Genomic DNA, 11,012 nt, shown 5'->3' on the forward strand with positions numbered 1-11,012 from the left:
GGAATATGGAGCATACCCCTCAAAATACTTTGCAACAGGTGGTCGATCAGGTGCAGGTCCTGACTGGACAATTTAATGATTTGTCCATTAAAATGCACACCTCGCAGGCCGCTGGCGGAGCTCCCGCAGCAGCAGTACCTTCAGGGGTTAAGGAGCCGAAAGTAAATCTCCCGGATCGTTTTTCTGGAGATCGCTCGCAGTTCTTTTGTTTCAAGGAGAGCTGCAAGCTATATTTACAGCTTAGGCCTCAGTCTTCTGGGTCGGAGATTCAGCGGGTGGGCATAGTGATTTCCTTGCTACAAGGAGACCCACAGGTCTGGGCATATGGGTTGCAGCCTGACTGTCCGTCGCTTAAAAGTGTTGATGCTTTTTTTTTACGGCACTGGGCATGTTGTATGATGACCCTGACAAGACGGCCTCAGCCGAGGCTCAGATTTCGATCCTTAAGCAAGGGCGAAGGCCAGTTGAGGTTTATTGTACGGAGTTTCGGAGGTTGGCCCATGATACCCAGTGGAATGACCCAGCCCTGAGACACCAGTACCGAAGAGGTCTTTCTAACCAGTTAAAAGACCAACTGGTACAATATCCCTTGCCTGATAGCTTGGATCAGCTCATGCAGTTATCCATTCGGGTGGATAGACGGCTGAGAGAGCGCAGGCTTGAAAGGGAGACCGAGGTTTCCTTCTTTCCCAAGGGAACCTCAGACTCTGAGGAATTTTCCGAGGAGCCTATGCAGATTGGGGCTACCTGCCTCTCCTCGCGTGAGAAGACGCGGAGGAGACAGCAGGGGTTATGTTTGTACTGTGGGAATAAAGGTCATGTGGTAGTATCATGCCCAGAAAAGCCGGAAAACTTCAGGGCCTGAGGGTGATGGGAAATATCCTGTCAGGCCAGAAGTCAGAATTTCCCAAGAAGACTTTTATCATTCCGGTGACCTTGAAGATCCTCGGTCAAACTGTCAAGACTGAGGCCTTTGTGGACAGTGGGGCCGACTGGGTTTTTATGGACCGCCAATTCGCCCTGAAACACTCTGTTCCCTTAGTACCCTTGGCATCGGAAATTGAGATTTGTGGGTTAAACGGGGAACCATTATCCCAGGGTAAAATTACCTCTTGCACTAGCCAGATTTCTTTGTTTATTGGAGCCACACACTCTGAAAAATTGTCCTTTTATGTGACTGTCTGTACTTTTGCCCCATTGGTGTTGGGGTTACCCTGGTTAAGGGCCCACAATCCTCAATTTGACTGGGTCTCCGGGGAGATTCTTAGTTGGGGTACTGATTGTTTCAGGAGTTGCTTGAGCCTTCCAGTCAGGCTTTCGCAGCTAAGTTTGCCAGGATTGCCAGGATGTTATGCAGATTTTGCGGACGTGTTCTCCAAAAGAGTTGCAGAGGTACTACCTCCCCATCGTCCCTATGACTGTGCCATTGATTTGTTGCCGAATGCTAAGCTTCCCAAGAGCAGGTTGTACTCCCTGTCATGTCCTGAGACTCAGGCTATGGCAGAGTACATTCAGGAGAACTTGGCTAAGGGATTTATCAGACCTTCACAGTCTCCAGTTGGGTCGGGGTTCTTCTTCGTGGGTAAAAAGGACGGTTCGTTGCGACCTTGCATCGACTTCAGGGAATTGAACCGTATCACGATTAAAAACTCATACCCACTGCCTCTCATTTCGGTCTTGTTTGACCAGCTTCGTACTGCCACCATTTTTTCTAAGATTGACCTACGCGGTGCGTACAATCTAATCCGAATAAGAGAGGGGGATGAATGGAAGACTGCCTTTAATACCCACTCAGGGCATTATGAATATTTGGTGATGCCTTTTGGGCTCTGTAATGCCCCGGCAGTCTTCCAGGACTTCATGAACGATGTGCTCAGGGAATATTTGGGTAGATTCTTAGTTGTATACTTAGATGACATCCTAATCTTCTCCCATTCCCTGGAGGAACATCGGAAGCATGTACGCTTAGTCCTCCAGAAACTCAGAGACCACCGGCTTGGGGCGAAGCTGGAGAAGTGCGAATTTGAAGTTCAGCAAATCGCATTTCTAGGATATATTATCTCCCCAGAAGGTTTCCAAATGGAGGGTTCCAAGGTACAGGCAGTCCTGGATTGGGTGCAGCCCACTAGTTTGAAGGCGCTTCAGCGTTTTCTGGGCTTTGCGAATTTTTATAGACGATTTATCGCTGGATTTTCGTCTATAGTGGCGCCCTTGGTGGCACTCACTAAGAAAGGGGCGGATGTTGCTCACTGGTCTTGTGAGGCCAAAGCGGCTTTTGCCCGTCTCAAAAGGGCATTTGTCTCGGCCAAGGTGCTGCGACACCCAGATCCAGAGCGTCCTTTTGTGGTGGAGGTGGATGCCTCTGAGATGGGTATTGGGGCAGTGCTCTCTCAGATGGGGGTGTCTGATAATCGCCTTCATCCCTGTGCTTACTTTTCCCGTAAATTTTCGCCTGCCGAGATGAATTATGATGTGGGTAACCGGGAATTGTTGGCTATTAAGGATGCACTCGAGGAGTGGAGACACTGGCTTGAGGGGGCTAAGTTTGTGGTCTCAATTCTCACCGACCATAAGAATTTGGCATATTTAGAGTCAGCGAAGCGCCTCAATGCCAGGCAGGCACGATGGGCTTTGTTTTTTGCTCGCTTTAATTTTTTGATAACATATCGCCCTGGGTCAAAAAACATCAAGGCTGATGCGCTTTCGCGGAGTTTTGCTCCAATCCAGGAGACCACCGAGGAGCCATTGCCCATTGTGTCCCCATCATGTATTAAAGTGGGCATTACCCAGGACCTCTTGTCATTAGTCCTTAGAGCACAGGAGCAGGCTCCTCCAGACCTTCCGGTAGGTCTTTTGTTTGTGCCTCCTAGGTTAAGACAGCGAGTGTTCCTGGAATTCCATGCCAAGAAGTCGGCAGGTCACCCGGGTATTGCCAGAACTCGGGAGTTGCTATCTAGGGCGGTGTGGTGGCCCTCGGTGGCTAGGGATGTGGATCAGTGGGTTCGGGCATGTGACATCTGTGCCCGAAATAAGACTCCTAGAGGGGTTCCTGTTGGCCCATTACATCCACTCTCTATTCCATCTAAGCCATGGACCCACATTTCAATGGATTTTGTGGTGGACTTGCCCAAATCCTCGGGGATGACAGCCATCTGGGTTGTCGTTGACAGGTTTTCGAAGATGGCGCACTTCGTTCCATTGGTTGGGCTGCCATCGGCCAGACGCCTGTCTGAATTATTTATGCTGCATGTTGTGCGCCTCCACGGGTTGCCACTTGATGTGGTCTCTGACCGCGGATCCCAGTTTGTGGCCAAATTCTGGAGGGCATTTTGTTCCGATCTCCAGATTTCTGTCAGCTTGTCGTCAGGCTACCATCCGCAGTCTAATGGGCAGACTGAAAGGGTGAACCAGTCCTTGGAGCAGTTCCTCAGGTGTTATGTCTCCAAGTGTCAGACTGACTGGGTTGCTCATCTGTCCATGGCGGAGTTTGCCTATAACAACGCGGCTCACTCTGCTACAGGGATCTCTCCCTTCCTTTGTGTGTATGGGCATCATCCTAAGGCCAATTCTTTTGACCCCCTGGACTCCACGCCTGGTGGTTCCTCTGTGGTTTCGGTCCTTAGAGGTATTTGGAGGAAAGTGAAGAAAGCCCTTGTGTCTGTGTCATTAGTGACCAAAAGGGTTTTTGATAAGCGGAAAAGACCCTGCAGCTTCAAATTAGGAGACTTCGTCTGGTTGTCTACCAAGAATTTGAAGTTGAGACAGCCATCTCATAAGTTAGGCCCCCGGTTCATCGGTCCTTATAAGATCACTAGGGTTATCAATCCGGAGGCATTTCAGTTAGATCTACCCCGTTCTTTGGGTATCAATAAAACATTTCATTGTTCCCTTTTAAAACGGGCGATTAGTAATCCTTCTTCCAGTGGAAGACCTTCCCCTCTTCTGATACGTGGCCAGAGGGAGTTTGTTGTTGAAAGGATTCTTGACTCCAAGATGGTTCGGGGTCGGCTGTCATTTTTGATGCACTGGAAGGGGTATGGCCCGGAGGAGCGGTCGTGGGTGCGCAGTTGTGATCTTCATGCCCCCAGAGTGTTACGCTCTTTCTTCTCGCAGTTCCCCGATAAACCCGGTGGTAGGGGTACTGTTAGGGTCTCCTGCTCTGTGCTGCCACGTCGTCATGGCAACCGGGAGACAAGTGCTAGCGGAGTAACCTGAGCATAGCTGATACTCCGGTTCGGGTCTTTTGCTGTGCAGTGGTTACAGGCTCTGTGCACGGCAGGGGATCCGGTGCTGGTTTTTGTGCTCACAGTCTGTGAGGTCTGAGTGGGGCGTGGACAGCACCTGCTATATAAACCCTCTTCTCAGGTTAGGCAGATGCTGCTGAATCTTTGTTGGTTAGTCAGTTCCTGAAAGCTAGCTAGTACTGTGTAAACTTTGTATTTGTTTGTTGCTTACTGCAAATAGGCCTTGGGATTTGGTATTACACTCTGCCAATCCAGACCTAGCAGTAAGACTGGAGTCAGTCGTTTAACCTGCTGGGGTTCTTTTGCTACTCTGTGAACCTAGCAAGTTTGTGGCTGTATTCTCAGACTTGCCTGCCAAAATCCTTTCTCACTGTGCAAGGTGTTCAGGTGTCAGTTTAGTGGCAGTTAGCTGAACCAGTGCACTGCAAGTGAGGACTAGGATTGTGGAGACTCTCCTTGTGTCTATTATTCCATCTCTGACCAAGGAGTTTACTGCCACACCCGTTGGTAACCCTTTAGGGTTTTGCTGTTGCCCTTAGCAACAGCATTTCGGGTTCTCTACGTATTAAATCACTACATCTTGCTTCTTTCCATCTGAGCATTCCTAATACTAGGGAGACACCCAGTTTCTTAGCCTTTGGGCTTCTCTGTTCACTTTGTGTTTATTTTGTTACCCTATCACCTTCTGTGTATGTAATGTCTTATTCCCCAGTCTGTCTGTGAGTTCATTTGTTTCGCATCCCTCACCGTTCAGACACCAGTACATTCCTGCTGGCACTGGTGTGCATAACACTCTCCCCTGCTGAACTCGGTGATAGAGGGCTGGAAAAGAGGGGGGGGGGGGGGGGGCATTTTCAAGGCGCAGTGAGTGTATTACACATTGATTGGTGATAAAAGCGCTATCTGGGTTATTTTCCGGTATCTGTAGGCGCTGGGTGTGTGCTGGCATACTCTCTCTCTGTCTCTCCAAAGGGCCTTGTTGGGGAATTGTCCCCTTATAGATATATCCCTGTGTGTGTGGGGGTGTCGGTACGTGTGTGTCGGCATGTCTGAGGTGGAAGGCTCGTCCAAGGAGGAGGTGGAGCGAATGAGTGGTGTGTCTCCGTCGGCAACGCCGACTCATGAATGGATGGACATGTGGCATATGTTAAATGCAAGTGTGGCCTCATTACATAAGAGACTGGACCTGGCAGAGTCCAGGGAAAAAAGCTGGGGGTCAATCCACGGATTGGGCTGGGTCACAGAGCCCGTCGGGGTCTCAAAAACGTTCCCTATCCCAAATAGCTGACACTGATACCGACACGGATTGTGATTCCAGTGTCGATTATGATGATGCAAGATTGCACCCAAGGGTGGCAAAGGGTATTCAGTGTATGATTATTGCAGTGAAAGAGGTTTTGCATATCACGGATGACCCCTCTGTCCCTGACACGAGGGTGCGCATGTATAAGGAGAAGAAACCTGAGGTAACCTTTCCCCCTTCTCATGAGCTGAACGAGTTGTTTGAAAAAGCTTGGGAAACTCCAGATAAAAAACTGCAGATTCCCAAAAGGATTCTTATGGCATATCCTTTCCCTGCTCAGGACAGGGTGCGTTGGGAATCCTCTCCCAGGGTGGACAAGGCTTTGACGCGCCTGTCCAAGAAGGTGGCGCTACCGTCTCCGGACACGGCAGCCCTCAAGGATCCTGCTGATCGCAGGCAGGAGACTACTTTAAAGTCTATTTATGCGCATACAGGTGTTTTGCTTAGACCGGCAATAGCATCGGCATGGGTATGTAGCGCAGTTGCAGCATGGACAGATACCTTGTCAGAGGGCCTTGATACCCTAGACAGGGATACCGTTTTATTAGCATTAACCCACATTAAAGACGCAGTCTTATTTATGAGGGACGCTCAAAGAGACGTTGGGCTGCTGGGTTCCAGAGCCAATGCGATGGCTATTTCTGCATAGCGAGCTCTATGGACCCGCCAATGGACGGGTGACGCAGACTCCAAGAAACATATGGAGGTTTTACCTTACAAGGGTGAAGTGTTGTTTGGGGAGGGGCTCGCGGACCTGGTTGCCACAGCTACCGCGGGTAAATCTACATTTTTACCTTTTGTTCCCCAACAGCAAAAGAAAACTCCACAGTATCAGATGCATTCCTTTCGGTCGCATAAGGCCAGAAGAGGTCGGGGCTCCTCTTTCCTTACCAGAGGTAAGGGTAAAGGGAAAAGAACACCTGCGTTGGCTAGCTCCCAGGAGCAAAAGTCCTCCCCGGCTTCTACAAAATCCACCGCATGACGCTGGGGCTCCCCTAAGGGAGTCCGCACCGGTGGGGGCACGTCTTCGACTTTTCAGCCAAATCTGAAGTCTTTCAGAAGTGGATCCTTGGGCAATCGAAATTGTTTCCCAGGGCTACAAGCAGGAATTCAAAGAGGTGCCCCCTCGCCGATTTTTCAAGTCGGCCTTGCCAGCTTCACCACCGGAAAGGGAGGTGGTGTTAGCTGCAATTCAAAAGCTGTGTCAACAGCAAGTGGTGGTCAAGGTTCCCCTGGTTCAACAGGGAAAAGGGTATTATTCAACCCTGTTTGTGGTCCCGAAGCCGGATGGTTCGGTCAGACCCATTTTAAGTCTTAAATCCCTAAACCTGTACTTAAAAAAGTTCAAATTCAAGATGGAATCGCTCCGAGCGGTCATATCCAGCCTGGACGGGGGGGATTTTATAGTATCATAAAGTAGACATAAAGGATGCATACCTTCATATACCCTCCTCATCAGGAATACCTGAGATTCGCTGTACAGGACTGTCATTACCAGTTTCAGACGTTGCCGTTTGGGATTTCCACGGCCCCGAGGATTTTCACCAACGTAATGGCAGAGATGATGGTGATCCTGCGCAGGCAGGGAGTCACAATTATCCCATACTTGGACGATCTCCTGATAAAGGCGAGATCGAGAGACAAACTCCAACAGCATGGTTGGATTCTCAATCTGCCAAGGTCACAATTGGTTCCGACGACTCGGCTATCGTTCCTAGGCATGATTCTGGATACGGAACAAAAGAGGGTTTTTCTCCCTATGGAAAAAGCCCAAGAACTCCAGAACGTGGTCAGAGACCTGTTAAAACCGAAAAGAGTGTCAGTCCATCAATGCACTCAAGTACTGGGAAAAATGGTGGCAACCTACGAGGCCATCCCCTTCGGCAGGTTTCATGCGAGGACATTTCAGTGGGACATTCTGGACAAGTGGTCCGGGTCCCATCTTCAAATTAATCAGAAAATAAGCCTGTCCCCCAGGGCCAGGGTGTCTCTTCTGTGGTGGATACAGAGTGCTCACCTCCTAGAGGGTCGCAGGTTCGGCATTCAAGACTGGGTTCTGGTGACCACGGACGTGAGCCTCCGAGGATGGGGAGCAGTCGCACAAGGAAGAAATTTTCAGGGACTATGGTCAAGCCGGGAGGCTTATCTACACATCAACATACTGGAGTTGAGGGCCATATACAACGGCCTACGACAAGCGGAGAATCTTCTTCGGGGCCTCCCGGTTCTGATTCAATCAGACAACGTCACAGCCGTGGCTCATGTAAACCGCCAAGGCGGGAAAAGGAGCAGAGTGGCGATGGCGGAAGCCACCAGGATTCTTCGCTGGGCGGAAAATCACGTAAGCGCTCTGTCAGCTGTCTTCATTCCGGGAGTAGACAACTGGGAAGCAGATTTCCTCAGCAGACACGATCTCCATCCAGGAGAGTGGGGACTTCATCAAGAAGTTTTTGCAGAGATAACAAGTCGTTGGGGAATTCCTCAAATAGACATGATGGCGTCACGCCTCAACATGAAGCTTCGACGGTATTGCGCCAGGTCACGGGACCCTCAGGCAGTAGCAGTAGATGCCCTAGTGACACCATGGGTGTTTCAGTGGGTCCATGTGTTTCCTCCTCTTCCTCTCATCTCAAAACTTTTGAGACTCATAAGGCAAAGGAGAGTGCAGGCAATACTCATTGTTCCAGATTGGCCTCGAAGGGCCTGGTACTCAGATCTTCAGGAAATGCTCACAGAAGATCCGTGGCCTCTTCCTCTCAGAGAGGACCTGTTACAGCAGGGGCCATGTGTGTTCCAAGACTTACCGCGGTTACGTTTGACGGCATGGCGGTTGAGCACCGAATCCTAGCTAAAAAAGGTATTCCGGAGGAAGTCATCCCTACTCTACTAAAGGTTAGAAAAGAGGTGACGGCAAAGCATTATAACCGTATTTGGAGGAAATATGTTTCTTGGTGTGAAGACGAGAATGCTCCTACGGAAGATTTCCATCTGGGCCAATTTCTCCATTTTTTACAGACAGGAGTGGATATGGGCCTGAAGTTAGGCTCCATTAAGGTACAGATTTCGGCCTTATCTATCTTCTTTCAAAGAGAATTAGCTTCCCTCCCAGAAGTCCAAACGTTTGTGAAGGGAGTGCAGCACATCCAGCCCCCCTTTGTGCCCCCAGTGGCACCGTGGGACCTTAACGTGGTCTTAAACTTTCTGAAGTCTCACTGGTTTGAACCTCTTCAAACAGTTGAATTAAAATTTCTCACGTGGAAGGTGGTCATGTTATTGGCCTTGGCATCTGCTAGGCGGGTGTCCGAATTGGCGGCCTTGTCCCACAAGAGCCCCTATTTGATTTTCCATGTGGATAGAGCTGAGTTGAGGACACGTCCTCAATTTTTGCCTAAGGTGGTTTCTTCTTTTCATATGAACCAACCTATTGTGGTGCCTGTGGCTACGGGGGACTGGGAGGACTCCAAGTCCCTGGATGTGGTCAGAGCCTTGAAGATTTATGTAGCCACGACGGCTAGGATTAGAAAAACAGAGGCTCTGTTTGTCCTGTATGCAGCCAACAAGGTAGGCGCTCCTGCTTCTAAGCAGACTATTGCTCGCTGGATCTGTCACACGATTCAGCAGGCTCATTCTACGGCTGGATTGCCGTTACCAAATTCTGTAAAGGCCCATTCCACTAGGAAGGTGGGCTCTTCTTGGGCGGCTGCCCGAGGTGTCTCGGCATTACAGCTTTGCCGAGCAGCAACTTTGTCGGGTTCAAACACTTTTGCTAAATTCTACAAGTTTGATACCCTGGCTGAGTAGGACCTTGCGTTTGCCCAGTCGGTGCTGCAGAGTCATCTGCACTCTCCCGCCCGGTTTGGAGCTTTGGTATAAACCCCATGGTCCTTACGGAGTCCCCAGCATCCTCTAGGACGTAAGAGAAAATAAGATGTTAAACCTACCGGTAAATCTTTTTCTCCTAGTCCGTAGAGGATGCTGGGCGCCCGTCCTAGTGCGGACTAAATCTGCAAGGCTTGTGTATAGTTGTTGCTTACATAAGGGTTATGTTACAGTTGAGATCAGTCTTTAGCTGATACTGATTTTTGTTCATAATGTTAACAGGTTGCGTATATTCCAGGTTATACGGTGTGGATGGTGTGGGCTGGTATGAATCTTGCCCTTAGATTAACAAAATCCTTTCCTCGTATTGTCCATCTCCTCTGGGCACAGTTCTCTAACTGAGGTCTGGAGGAGGGGCATAGAGGGAGGAGCCAGTGCACACCCATACTAAAAGTTCTTTGTAGTGCCCATGTCTCCTGCGGAGCCCGTCTATACCCCATGGTCCTTACGGAGTCCCCAGCATCCTCTACGGACTAGTAGAAAAAGATTTACCGGTAGACTTAAAATCTTATTTTATGTCCACCTCCTGTAACGGTTCAAACCAGTCTGATTAGAGGAACTGCAGCACCACATTGAGATCCCAAGGTGCCGTGGGAGGCACAAAGGGAGGTTGGATGTGCAGAACACCTTTCAAGAACATCTGGACTTCAGGGAGAGAAGCCAATTGTTTTTGAAAGAAAATGTACAAGGCCGAAATCTGGACTTTTATGGAGCCCAGACACAGGCCCACATACACGCCTGCCTGCAGAAAAAGCAGGAAACGTCCCAGATGAAATTCCACTGCAGAATAATTTCTGCTTTCACACCAAGAGACCTATTTCTTCTAAATACGATGGTAATGCTTAGATGTTACCTCCTTCCTGGCTTAGATCATAGTCGGGATAACCTTGTTAGGGATCTCTCTCTTGGCTAGAATCAGCCGTTCAACTATCATGCCGTCAAACGTAGCTGTGGTAAGTCCTAATAGATGAACGTACCCTGTTGCAGAAGATCCTCATGAAGAGGTAGGGGCCACGGATCTTCGAGGAGCATCTCCAGAAGGTCCGCGTACCAGGCCCTTCTTGGCCAGTCCGGAGTAATGAGTATTGCGTGAACCTTTTCCCTTTTTATTCGTTTGAGTATTCTTGGGATCAGAGAAAGTGGAGGAAACACGTACACCATCCGCCACTGCTTGTGGGTCTCTCGACCTGGAATAATACCGCCTGAGCTTCTTGTTGAGACGAGAGGCCATCATGTCGATCTGTGGATATCTCCATCGACTTGTCAAGCACCTGAACACTTCCAGGTGAAGGCCCCACTCCCCCGGGTGCAGGTCGTGTCTGCTGAGGAAGTCTGCTTCCCAGTTGTCAGCGGTCTTCATTCGGGTGGTCTTCAGTTTGCCGGCTGTCGGAGTCCCGGCCGGAATCTCGACAGCCGGCATACCGACACTGTTTCTCCCTCTTGGGGATAGTGTGGCACGCATGGCTCGCCACCGTGCCCGCAGCGTGGTAAGCACAGCAACGGGCTAATTTGCGCTCGCCACGCTGTCGGTATGCCGGTAGTCGGGATTCTGGCGCCGGTATGCTGTGTGCCGGGACACCGACAGC

This window comes from Pseudophryne corroboree, chromosome 1 (genome assembly GCF_028390025.1).
Source record: "Pseudophryne corroboree isolate aPseCor3 chromosome 1, aPseCor3.hap2, whole genome shotgun sequence".
Classification (NCBI taxonomy): Eukaryota; Metazoa; Chordata; class Amphibia; order Anura; family Myobatrachidae; genus Pseudophryne; species Pseudophryne corroboree.